We start from the raw sequence: 10,360 nt of genomic DNA, 5'->3' as shown, positions 1-10,360 counted from the left end.
CTCAGCATCCTTGCCCCATCACGTAGGTAGGCAAAAAGTGTAGAAAGTTTTGCTTTTTGCTGTGGCTTTTGCTTTTGTTGTGAGCTGCTCTCATTTTTTATGACCAGCCTTAATGCATAAAAGTGTGGGAGGTTAAAGGGAGGTGACGACATGCGTCTCTTTGGGACCAGTGACCAGCCACGTGCAATGTAAAATTTTTAGAAAGTTGGTTTATTTTCAGCTACGGAAAGAACTTTCAAGCTGAACGCAGCGGCTTTAACAACACTTAAAATGCCTGTGGCGTTTTTTCCTTTAAAACAAGTGGACAGTGGTCCCTCCATGCGTCTATGTGTGCGTATTATTTCTTTTTTTAAGCTTTGTATTTTTATTTTTAGCTGGTCGTGCTAACGCTTGAAGCTGTCACCCACTGTTCTCTCACCAACTGTTCTCAGCCTAAACTTTGTTAAGGGCTTGCCACACTCTAAACTCATTTTGATTTAGTCGTTATTTAGTTTTTATGTCGAGCTGAGTTTGTTTATTTAACAAGTATACGCCTCTTTTCGGCGGCACGGGGGCGAGAAGTGAAAATGAGTGTCGTTTATTTTCTGCTTTGTAACATCTTGTGTGACGTACTTTAGGCAAATTATTTATTTCTAGTTTAGCATTGTGTAAAGTTATCCCTAGAGCATATCCTTGAACTCTGTTTGTGGCATTGTAGTCGAGAGCTCTGCTTAATTTGAACTGCTTCAAATTGCACAGAAATCAATTTTACAGCTGCTTCAACTTTAATTGATTGGCAAACTTAAAAAGCCAAATTCCACTCCAGCTTTGCCTCATTTGTTGTAACTGTAATTCGTAGGCCAAAAAGGAAGCCATTGCTCTCAGGCATCAACAGTTTTCATATTTTCAAGCCTTTATATATTTAGGTAGTTGTTTGACCAACCCACACTGTCAATGTTAAAAATAAAAACCATTTTTATACGCAAACAAATTTGCTAAGTTTTTTCCAGATATTTTTCATCCTCTTTGCTTGCACTTCACTTTGCGTTGCTCTTCTTTAAATGCTCCAAACGGGCTCTGACTAACATCCACGTTCTAAGATGCAGCTTAAGTGCGACTTGGCTCATTCATTAGATTAGATTCAAAAGCCATAATAGTCGGACCAAGTGAAAGTCCTGACCCTGACTAATTAACGCCAGCATAAGTTGGTTTTATATAATGCACTTGACTCAAATTATTTTGTTGCTGCAGTAGTATGACCGCTGCGGTCCTTAAATGAGTAGATTGTAATGCCAAATTATCATTTTATTTATTTACTTAATTTCTTGTGCACAAATTTATTCCATTTTTACGCTGTTTTTAGAAAAAGTTCTCATTGCTTGTCTTAATTAGAGTCATAGTGGTACTTGTTGTCTAAAGAGTTTGCGTAAATTGAAGTTCTTAGAGGAACGTTTATTATCTAAAGAGGAAGAAGAAAATGTTTTGTATGGTAAATAAAATTTAAATTTAAACTTTAGCCAGCTAAACACATTAAAGATACGGTCAATAAACTTTAATTAAAATAACATTAATAAAAACATGCTCAAGAACAAAAAAGTTTTTAAACCAAACATTTTGTCTTACATTCGAGTATTTTTAGTTCGACCTCTGCAGTCACTACAGTCACTTCTTCTGGCATCACACGTTGCTGAATGCTTTTTATCTTTATGCTCGTTCTAACAAATCGAACCGTCAAAGTCGACTTCATCTCATTTAATAAGTACTGGAATTTTCAGAATGTTTTAGTTTTTTAAGCTGTTAACAATTTACTGACCACTGTGCGGAAACGTTGCAAGGCCTTGGCTGCCTTGCTCAGGGACATTTTGCTGTCCTTCGTGCCATATGGGCAGAATGGGCGCAGCCACTGCGAAACACAATTATACGTATTTTTTCAACTATTTTTGTTAATTTTGCTTTGTCTGCTAATTTTTTCTAGTTTTCTTTTACTCTGTGCAACTTTCACTTTTAACTTGATTTTAAACCCTTTCTGCTGTTCCTTATCTGGCCATACAGCAAGCGTTGCATGTAAAAAAATATGCACTGGGAAATGCAATTATGTAAATGCCAGCAGCGCTAAAATCGAAGTTAATTAGGTCGTAACTATGGTGCAAATTGTAACTGTAATCCCTTGGTATCTCAGCTCAGCTTGAGTTTGGCATGAATGAATGACACAAATGGCCGGCAAGGAATTAGTGAACCAAGAAATTGAAAGGGTCATAAAAATGTCAGCTCTTTATTAAACGAATCCTTCGATTGAACATGATAAATGCCAAGCGGCTTAGAATTAAGCTTCGGCAAGGCGCAACAAGAAACAAAAAACCTTTAAGAAGAAGGTCACAAAGTTGTCATTTGGATTTATTGATGTTTAGTATGGCTTTTAAACTCTGCCTTGTTAAAGCCCAAAATAAATGTTAGAGACATTGTGAGTAAAAAAAATCACATTATATTAAACAAATTACTCGATGCATTTTCAGTTATATGTTTTAGCTCTTAGCAAACGGAAAAAACTAAGATTTTAATTTTACAAATGTATCCACATGTAAAAGTGTCTTGTCAATAAATACACAATAAATTTTGAAATAAAATTGAATTTTTCGAGTGCACTTAATCAAAATAATGCTTAAGTTTTTTATTCTTCTCAATTTGATTAACAGTTTAAGTATGCAATATACATATATTTAAACCAATTTAAAGAAGAGTTCAAATTCAATGCAATGTTTTAAGTGTACCCTTTTTTAGATTACCTATTTTAAGCCGTCGATTTGGAATGGGACTTTGTTTTTAATTATGGTGCCATTAAAGAAAATTTAGAGTCGCACTTTGATGGTCGTAAATTACCTTTGAAATGTCAGAGAGCAAATCAATTAAGAATGCCGCTGCGAAAGGGATTTCGCAAAAAGTGAATGCCCTGAATATGTCAGCTACAGTCGCTCAGTTCGTTATACGTGGCGTATGGACAATACCTAGCACACATACCCAGACTTGCACACACAATCGCTCAAATTCACAGCGAAGAAAAAGGGTTAAAAGGCTTTATTTAGCAGCTGGCAATCACCTTTAAACGTTTTTGCCCACGAAAAAAGCAAGAGGCGATGAAGTGGCAGCCAGACACAATGAAAAAGTCAAACAAGTCACTTAGCAGTTACTTCGAAGGATGCAAAATTGGTTACGAAAAGCAAAAAAGCTTGCGTCAATGTTGTTTCTGTTGCCGCCGTTAGTGCAAAGGGCAACTTCGGGTAAGCACTCGTTGAAGGTGAAATTCTTGGACAAAAGCCAAGCTGATTTAATGCTTTAAGTCAGATTGTTAACACATATTGCACTCGAAGTGCACTTAGACTAAGTGAAAGATTTGTGGCAGGAAGTGTCCGATAAGCAGCTACAAAGACTATATCCAGTGAGCATTGCTCTGGGATATATTCTGGGACCCCAGAACTAAGTGGCTGGATATTCAACTGAATGAGTTATTAAAAGGCAAAGGCAATTTGCTCCAGTCTCTGAATATCGCTTTATACTCACGGACACATTTTGTTTGTTGCCATCACTAAGCTGAAAAAATGAACATCTATTTCTGTTGAAACTGTTTTCCAACACACAAAACTGAATGATTTTAAGAGAAGCGAAAAGAGAGAGAGAGAGAGAGAGAGAGAGAGAGAGAGAGAGGAGAGAGAGAGCGAAGATGAGAGAGAGAGAGAGGAGAGAGAAGATAGATAGAGCGCGCATTTTGCTATGAGGGAGGACCAGGCAGCATACGAGTTGAAATAGTCGCAAATTGAACGTCGATCGTGAAGCTTGTGTGGACTTCTCAGCGGGAAAAATAGAATCTTGAGAAATACTTACGCCGCGCCAAGAATCTGCAAGATAAATCTTTTCGCTTCTGTGCGTGGCTATAAATAAACTACATGCTCGTCAAAAGGGGGACAAAAACAAACTTCGAGTGAAACTTGCGCTCGCGAGCCAAGTGCAAAACGAAGGGTCAGAGCCCAAAAATAAAGAAAAATATGGAATGGAAAATGTGAAAAATACAAAAGTGAAATTGCCCGTATCGTATCGTGGGGACATAAAAAAGCGGAAGTTTCTTTATGCAACCAAATTTTGTTTACAAGACAAATATAGCGTTACCATTTTAAGTAATATATATATATATGTCCTTATGTACTTAATATCAAAAATTTAAAAACATTGCCAAATGCTCGATCAAAGCATTTGTGAAAACTCAAACAGATCAAAGTGCTCGGCATAAAATAACAAGCAAATCAAGCGGCAAATTCGTTGCGCAAATTGGTAAATGTGAATTTCGCAAAATTGATAATGCGTATTATTTTTGCAAAAGCAAAGCGCGATATGAAACAATAATCATAACAATCATTAAAATCGGAAATGAAAAATCTGCGGCCATTGCAAATATTTACCACTCACAGATTCACCTGCAATTTGCATTAATTAATGCAAAGTTCTGCAGCAAACTGGACGGTCAAAAAGAAAAAAAATATGAAAAAAAAAACAGAAAAAAAAGGAAACAAATTTATAAAAAGTTGCAAATAAAAATCAGAACGTGGAACTGATGTGAAAATTGGTTACATATTTTTGTGTTGTGTATTTTTAACACACCCGTAAATCAGCGGAATTTTTTCACTTAATTTTAATAATGGTATTCATTAACATGAATCCTGCATATAGGTATCACATGCCAATATTCGAATTCATATCAACAAACGACAAAGATGCGAGTAAATTTCATCAATTAAGTGACGTCAAAGCTTGAAAATGTCGCAACGCCAGCAAATAAATATGTCAAGTACTATATAGGAAAAAGATGCATTCCAAAAATAACTTGAGGCAATTTGAGACTTATAAACATGCGTCCAATTTAAAAATTGGATAAATGTATGGCCGTATAGTAAATATTTGAGCATTAAATAGTTGTCAGCGTGCATTTAAAAATATAATTCCGACGCGTATACTTAATTTGCATGATAATGCGCCAGATTTATGCATTTGTTGTTACTTGCCCATTTTTCGCCAGCTCGCCCCACTTTGTTGCACTTGCTGCTGTACGCCAGCAGCATTAAACTGAAAATAATTCGTATAATGCAAAATAATTTGTGGCGCATCTTTGGGGATTTTTTGGGTTTGTTGAACTTGTTTGCTTTTTGTTTGTACTGCGCCTTGCTTTATTTCGAATTCTAGTGCCCCTCATAAATAAATTTGCGGTACAGCTAAAATTGGCTTGAGATAATTTGTTGTTATTATGCTGTTTGCTTAGGTTTGCTTTGGGGCACATTCTCAACTGTTAGCGCTTCAATTGTGACAGCTTCTATGCTAATTATGCAAATTTCTTTTCATTTCTGTTGCATGTTTAACTAAAATGGAGCAACGGCATTCTCACTCTTAAGCTGTGTTTGCAATGCAAATGCAAGCGACACTATCGCTTCTGTGGTCAACATCTCTACATGACTAGCAACTGATTTATGACATTCTGACAGAATGCTCATCAAATGCATTATCGATCTTTTCTGGGTAACGTGTACGATATATAGCTGTAAACACACACACATTCATATTGTAGCGCAAATTAGCAGTTTTGTGGGCCCACATTATCGATGGCGAGGCGTTCAAATGGGGCACCCACGGAGCTTGGCATCAACTGTCCTACAGTCCTGCGCGGCGGTCCTTTGCGAGCAAAGCACACTCGGCATCGTGCACACCACAGTGACACGTCGCCGCTCTGCCCAATCCAATAGTAACGCGCCTTGGCTTTCTCAAACGTTTTCTTTACACCGACGTGGCCACCGGTAGTCGAGTTGTTAATGTGCTGTAGTGTGTCGTCTCGTAGCGAGTGAGGCACTAAGGTGACGGGCTTCCCCCCTTTATTGACTACCATCAGCACCCCTTCGTTGAGTCGTAGGCGGTCGAGCAAGTGCCAGTAAGCCCTAAGCTCTGGGTTTGAGCCCCAGATGGCGCACTTGAGTGTCCTCTCGCCGTCGTTTACCCTAGAGAAGAGTACGGCCAGGGTCGGATCCGCCTGCTGCGCTTTTGGATAGTCGTGCGACTGAACCTGTAGAAAAAATAAAGGTCGGTTGTCGGTCTCTTCGTCCTTAGCACTCGTGCGACAGTCCCCGCAAGGTCGACGAGATAAAGCATCTGCGTTGGCATGCTTGGTCCCCTTCCAGTGTTGGATACGCATGTCGTATTGTTGCAGACGCTCTATCCAGCGGGCGATTTGGCCTTCGGGCTCTTTAAAGTTGTATTGCCAAGTCAACGACGCATGAATTTACGGCCATACAGATAGTGATGGAAGTGCTTAGTGGCCCGGACGACAGCCAACAGCTCCCTGCGGGTGACGCAATAGTTGCGCTCGGATGAGCTAAATGTTTTACTGTAATACTCCAGGACTCGTTCGTCGCCATTTTGCATCTGGCTAAGCACGGCTCCTGCGCCATGGCTAGAAGCGTCAGTGTCCAGAATAAATAGTCCATCCGGGTCCGGAAAGGTTAAAATAGGCGCCGTGGTCAGCTTCTCTTTCAATAAGTCAAAAGCAACTTGTGCCTCCGGGGTCCACGTGAACGGTCGACGAGCTTCAGTAAGCTCGTAAAGCGGCCTGGCTACGGTTGCAAAGCCAGCAGTAAACTTGCGATAGTAGGAACAGAGTCCAACGAAGGATCGCACGTCGCTTTGACATCACCTTCTGAATCTGAAGTCCTTGGCGGCTCACTCTATGGCCCAGGTAGCTGACTTCGGTGCAGAAGAAATGGCACTCACGAGGGCTAAGCTTCAGCCCGCGAATTTAGAATGCACTATAATGTCGTCCAATTAGACCAGGGTAGATTTCCAGGTGTCGTCGGAAAATAGGCCATCCATTAATCGTTCAAACGTTGCAGGTGCGTTTGTCAATCCAAAAGGCATCACGTTGAGCTCGTACAAGCCAAACGCTGTCTTTTGTTGCGATCCGGCATCCATTTCCACTTGCCAGTAGCCACTTTGTAAGTCCATGGTGGTAAACCTGCGGGATCCGTGTAGTGTGGTCAAAATGTCCGTTATTCGTGGCAGTGGGTATGAATTTCTAACAGTGACATCGCTCAGCCGTCGATAGTCAACGCAGAAGCGTGTGGAGCCATCCTTCTTTTTGACCAACACGAGAGGTGATTCCGGCCGGATGATGCCTTGTCGTCGCATATCTGCTACCAGGTCGTGTTGTACCCGTGTCGATTATGTGAAGAGTCAACTGAGTACGGCCGGTGTCATCGTCGCTATGAGCGAACACGTTGCGAAATTTTTCTATCAACGCAACGAATGTCGATCGCTCCTTAGTCGTCAGATCCGGAGTGGGCAACACCGTCAAATCAACCGCCGTTGATGCTCCGGATAGGTCGGCTTCTACGGGCGTTAGCTGGGCTACACTGTTACAGGGCGGCGGCCCTTTGCGCAACTGTTGCGAGACTGCCTGGCCTGTGACAGCAGGAGGACTTAGTCCGCAAGAGGGTTGCGCGGGCGGCGATGTGCTCCCGTGGGTGCGCTGAGCAGCGTTAGGATGCCGGTAGGCATGATTACCAGGCGCTTCGTAATCGGTAGTGGCCGTTGCTGGAGGTGACTTCTTCTTGGGCGTTGATGTTCGTTGATTTTTCGTATTATCGTCAAAAGCTCGTGCTTCGAGTGGCGTGCGGACTCCGGAAACTCGGGCTTGTTAGGGGGTGCACAGCCAATCCCAGCCCCGTGGGACTGACGTTTTAGTTTTCCAAAAGCGACTGTTGCACCGTCCATGTGCCCAACGACGGATGAGTTGCTCGAACCAGGTGCGACAGTAAGCACGGATGAAGCAGGGCGGCGGCCCGGAAGGAAAGAGAGAGAGCCAGGGACGAAGAAGAACCAGGGCTAGGTCCTCTAAGTGCTCGATCTATTCGGTGGAATCAGCCTACCACCACCGAAAGCTCAGCTTATCGGCCCCGCTGATCTGTGGGTCCTGCTGATTTCGTTACAATATATTCACAGTCAGTATCGAAAACAAGCACGCAGCTTAGGCTCGACTCATCAAACACTGACTGAAACCCTCACCATGCTCCCATTATTTAGCCTGGGAAACAACCAACCAATGCAACTCTAGTAAATTGCCTTGAATTTTGGGATGTCCACGAGTCCATAGTCTGATTAGACCCAAATCAACTTTCCAACTATTTTCTATACTTCTATACATTGCCTTCGGCTAATCCAAGGGCTAGCCCCCGTTGTACATTTCTTAAAGATAAAAAAATTTAGGAAGCTACTAGTGCTAACATTAAGTGGTAGTGTCGGCATCCATGGTTTCCTGCTTAGAGTGCAGTAAATTTAATGTCTTGGGCCAGGCTTAAGTTTTATCATGAGTTGAGTTGAGAGCTTACCTATTAAATTTCAATAACCATTAATAACCAAAATTATTTTTGTAATATAATCATAATGAATTCATAATGCCAGTTGAATGTCAATTACTAATTATTACAAAAAAACGTTTTGAGACAATATAATGAGAATAACATTTGCAAATGTTTGGTTATCATAATCATTGAATGACAGTCTGTGCATCTCTAAATGTACATAATATACCCTTTTAAAAATGGTTATATAAATTATAAGTGCAAGAAAAATTGACTTGTCGCTATAGTAACAGCCATAAACAACATCCAATTCTTAAATTGCTCGACCTCCACTTGCAGGTGCTCATATTAGTAAAGGACTTGGGACAACTTAACAATTAGCTTTCAAACAGCTTTGTGCTTAATATCGCCATTAGGTCTTTTCACCAAATGGGTGAAGACAAAGCATTTTTCAAATTGTTTTTGCCTGCAGGGGCTGGTAAGTGGCCGCAGTGACAACAAAGTAATCCAAATCAAATCACTTTACTTAGCTTTAATTCCAATTGCAATACCATAGTTCTTTTGTCTTCGCCTGCTGCCAGCTGCCAGTCTCTGACAGTTTTCCTCTTGAATGCGCTTACTTTTTTCTTTCGGTTTTTTGTTTTCACTTTTTGCTGGTGACGACATTTTGTGGAGCGTAAAATGCAACGAAATTCCGTAAATATATTTTTTTCACTCTGTTGTTTGTTATTTTTATGCACTCGCCGCTTATTTTCGCACTGTACATTTTGTTTAAATTTAAAATCATGCTGCTAGTGCTGTGTGTCGTCTATTTATTATTTATTTGAGTTATTTTTAGCGACATGCATATAATTTAGTTGCGCTCCTACGTTTTGTTGACTTAATACACTTTCACTTGAGTGAAATCAATTTGTACCCAGCGCCACAGAAATAGCAATGATTTTCCATTTCATTTCAAGCTATAAATAATTGCCCCCAAATGAACAAACAAGATACCAAAACCAAACATCGCCGGCCAGCGTTGACTCAATTAGCCGCTGCGCGTTCAACAAATTTATGAGCTCGACGCGACAAACGCACATCCATACTATATATATATTTGGATAATATATATATATATATAATATATTATTATAATATCTGCGGCTTTCTTAAGTGCCTTAGGAGCTTTATCGGCAGCAGGACTTGCTTTTATTTTCATCAGAAGAGGTCAATTTAATGCGCTCAGCTGATGTACCTTGACATTAGAGTGCTCCGCACTCACAACTCACAACCTAAAAAAAGACCACATAAAACTCAACTTATATACATTTAAAACATTTTATGTGCTTTTCGCCTCTCACATTTGCTATTCTCTATTCTATACTCTTGCGTTTGGGCTTTTAACATTTGCAGCATGAAGACAAACACAGTAATTCCATTTCCTGTTTAAGTACACAAATAAAAGTTTTCAAAAGAATTTTATTTAATGACGATCCAATAACGATAGCGGTTTTATAATATATTCATGTAGTGTGTCCAGAGTTAGGGACTCTTGCTTGGGCTAATTCTTATCTTCGTATTATTTTTTTTTGCGTTCAAGGCTTTGCGCTCTATTTTTCTTAAATTTACTTGTTCTATTTGGCTGTTGCGAAAAATGCTTTTAGTGTGGCGTAGCGTTGTGTATATATTTTGATATATAGTAAAAAAAAACACATTCACACAATAAGCAAACTTATGTGTATTTCTATATACATATATACTTGGTACACATACCAAGGCATTACCCCACATGTTGGTCGCATGTTCAATCTGCATTGGCTTGTGCTCGTAAGAGAAAAAAACATAATTAAATGCCTTCAATGTTTGCGTTTTTCCATTTACAGTGAGTTTCGGATTTACTTTTTATGAACTTAACGCACTTCGCCTATATGCGAATATATGTGAGGGTGTCTAAATAGATTCCATACATATTTCAGACTAATTAAATTTTCATTGGTATTTTTATGATTAATCGT

The 10,360-nt window shown here is 39.9% G+C and overlaps 1 protein-coding gene across 1 annotated transcript in view; it reads left to right on the top strand.

Moving 5' to 3' along the window:
- The first annotated feature begins 3,736 nt into the window (after nucleotides 1-3,736).
- LOC108601619 (Nlg1) overlaps nucleotides 3,737-10,360 on the top strand; it is a 42,980-nt gene continuing 36,356 nt past the window's right edge. Inside the window, exon 1 of the mRNA XM_033293930.1 lies at nucleotides 3,737-4,299. The gene's annotated coding sequence lies outside the window, so the exon portion shown is untranslated. The remainder of the gene's footprint in view (nucleotides 4,300-10,360) is intronic.

Source organism: Drosophila busckii, chromosome 3R (assembly GCF_011750605.1).
Source record: "Drosophila busckii strain San Diego stock center, stock number 13000-0081.31 chromosome 3R, ASM1175060v1, whole genome shotgun sequence".
Lineage (NCBI taxonomy): Eukaryota > Metazoa > Arthropoda > Insecta > Diptera > Drosophilidae > Drosophila > Drosophila busckii.
Note: the sequence above shows the minus strand (reverse complement) of the source record. Positions and strands in the feature narration are given on the sequence as shown.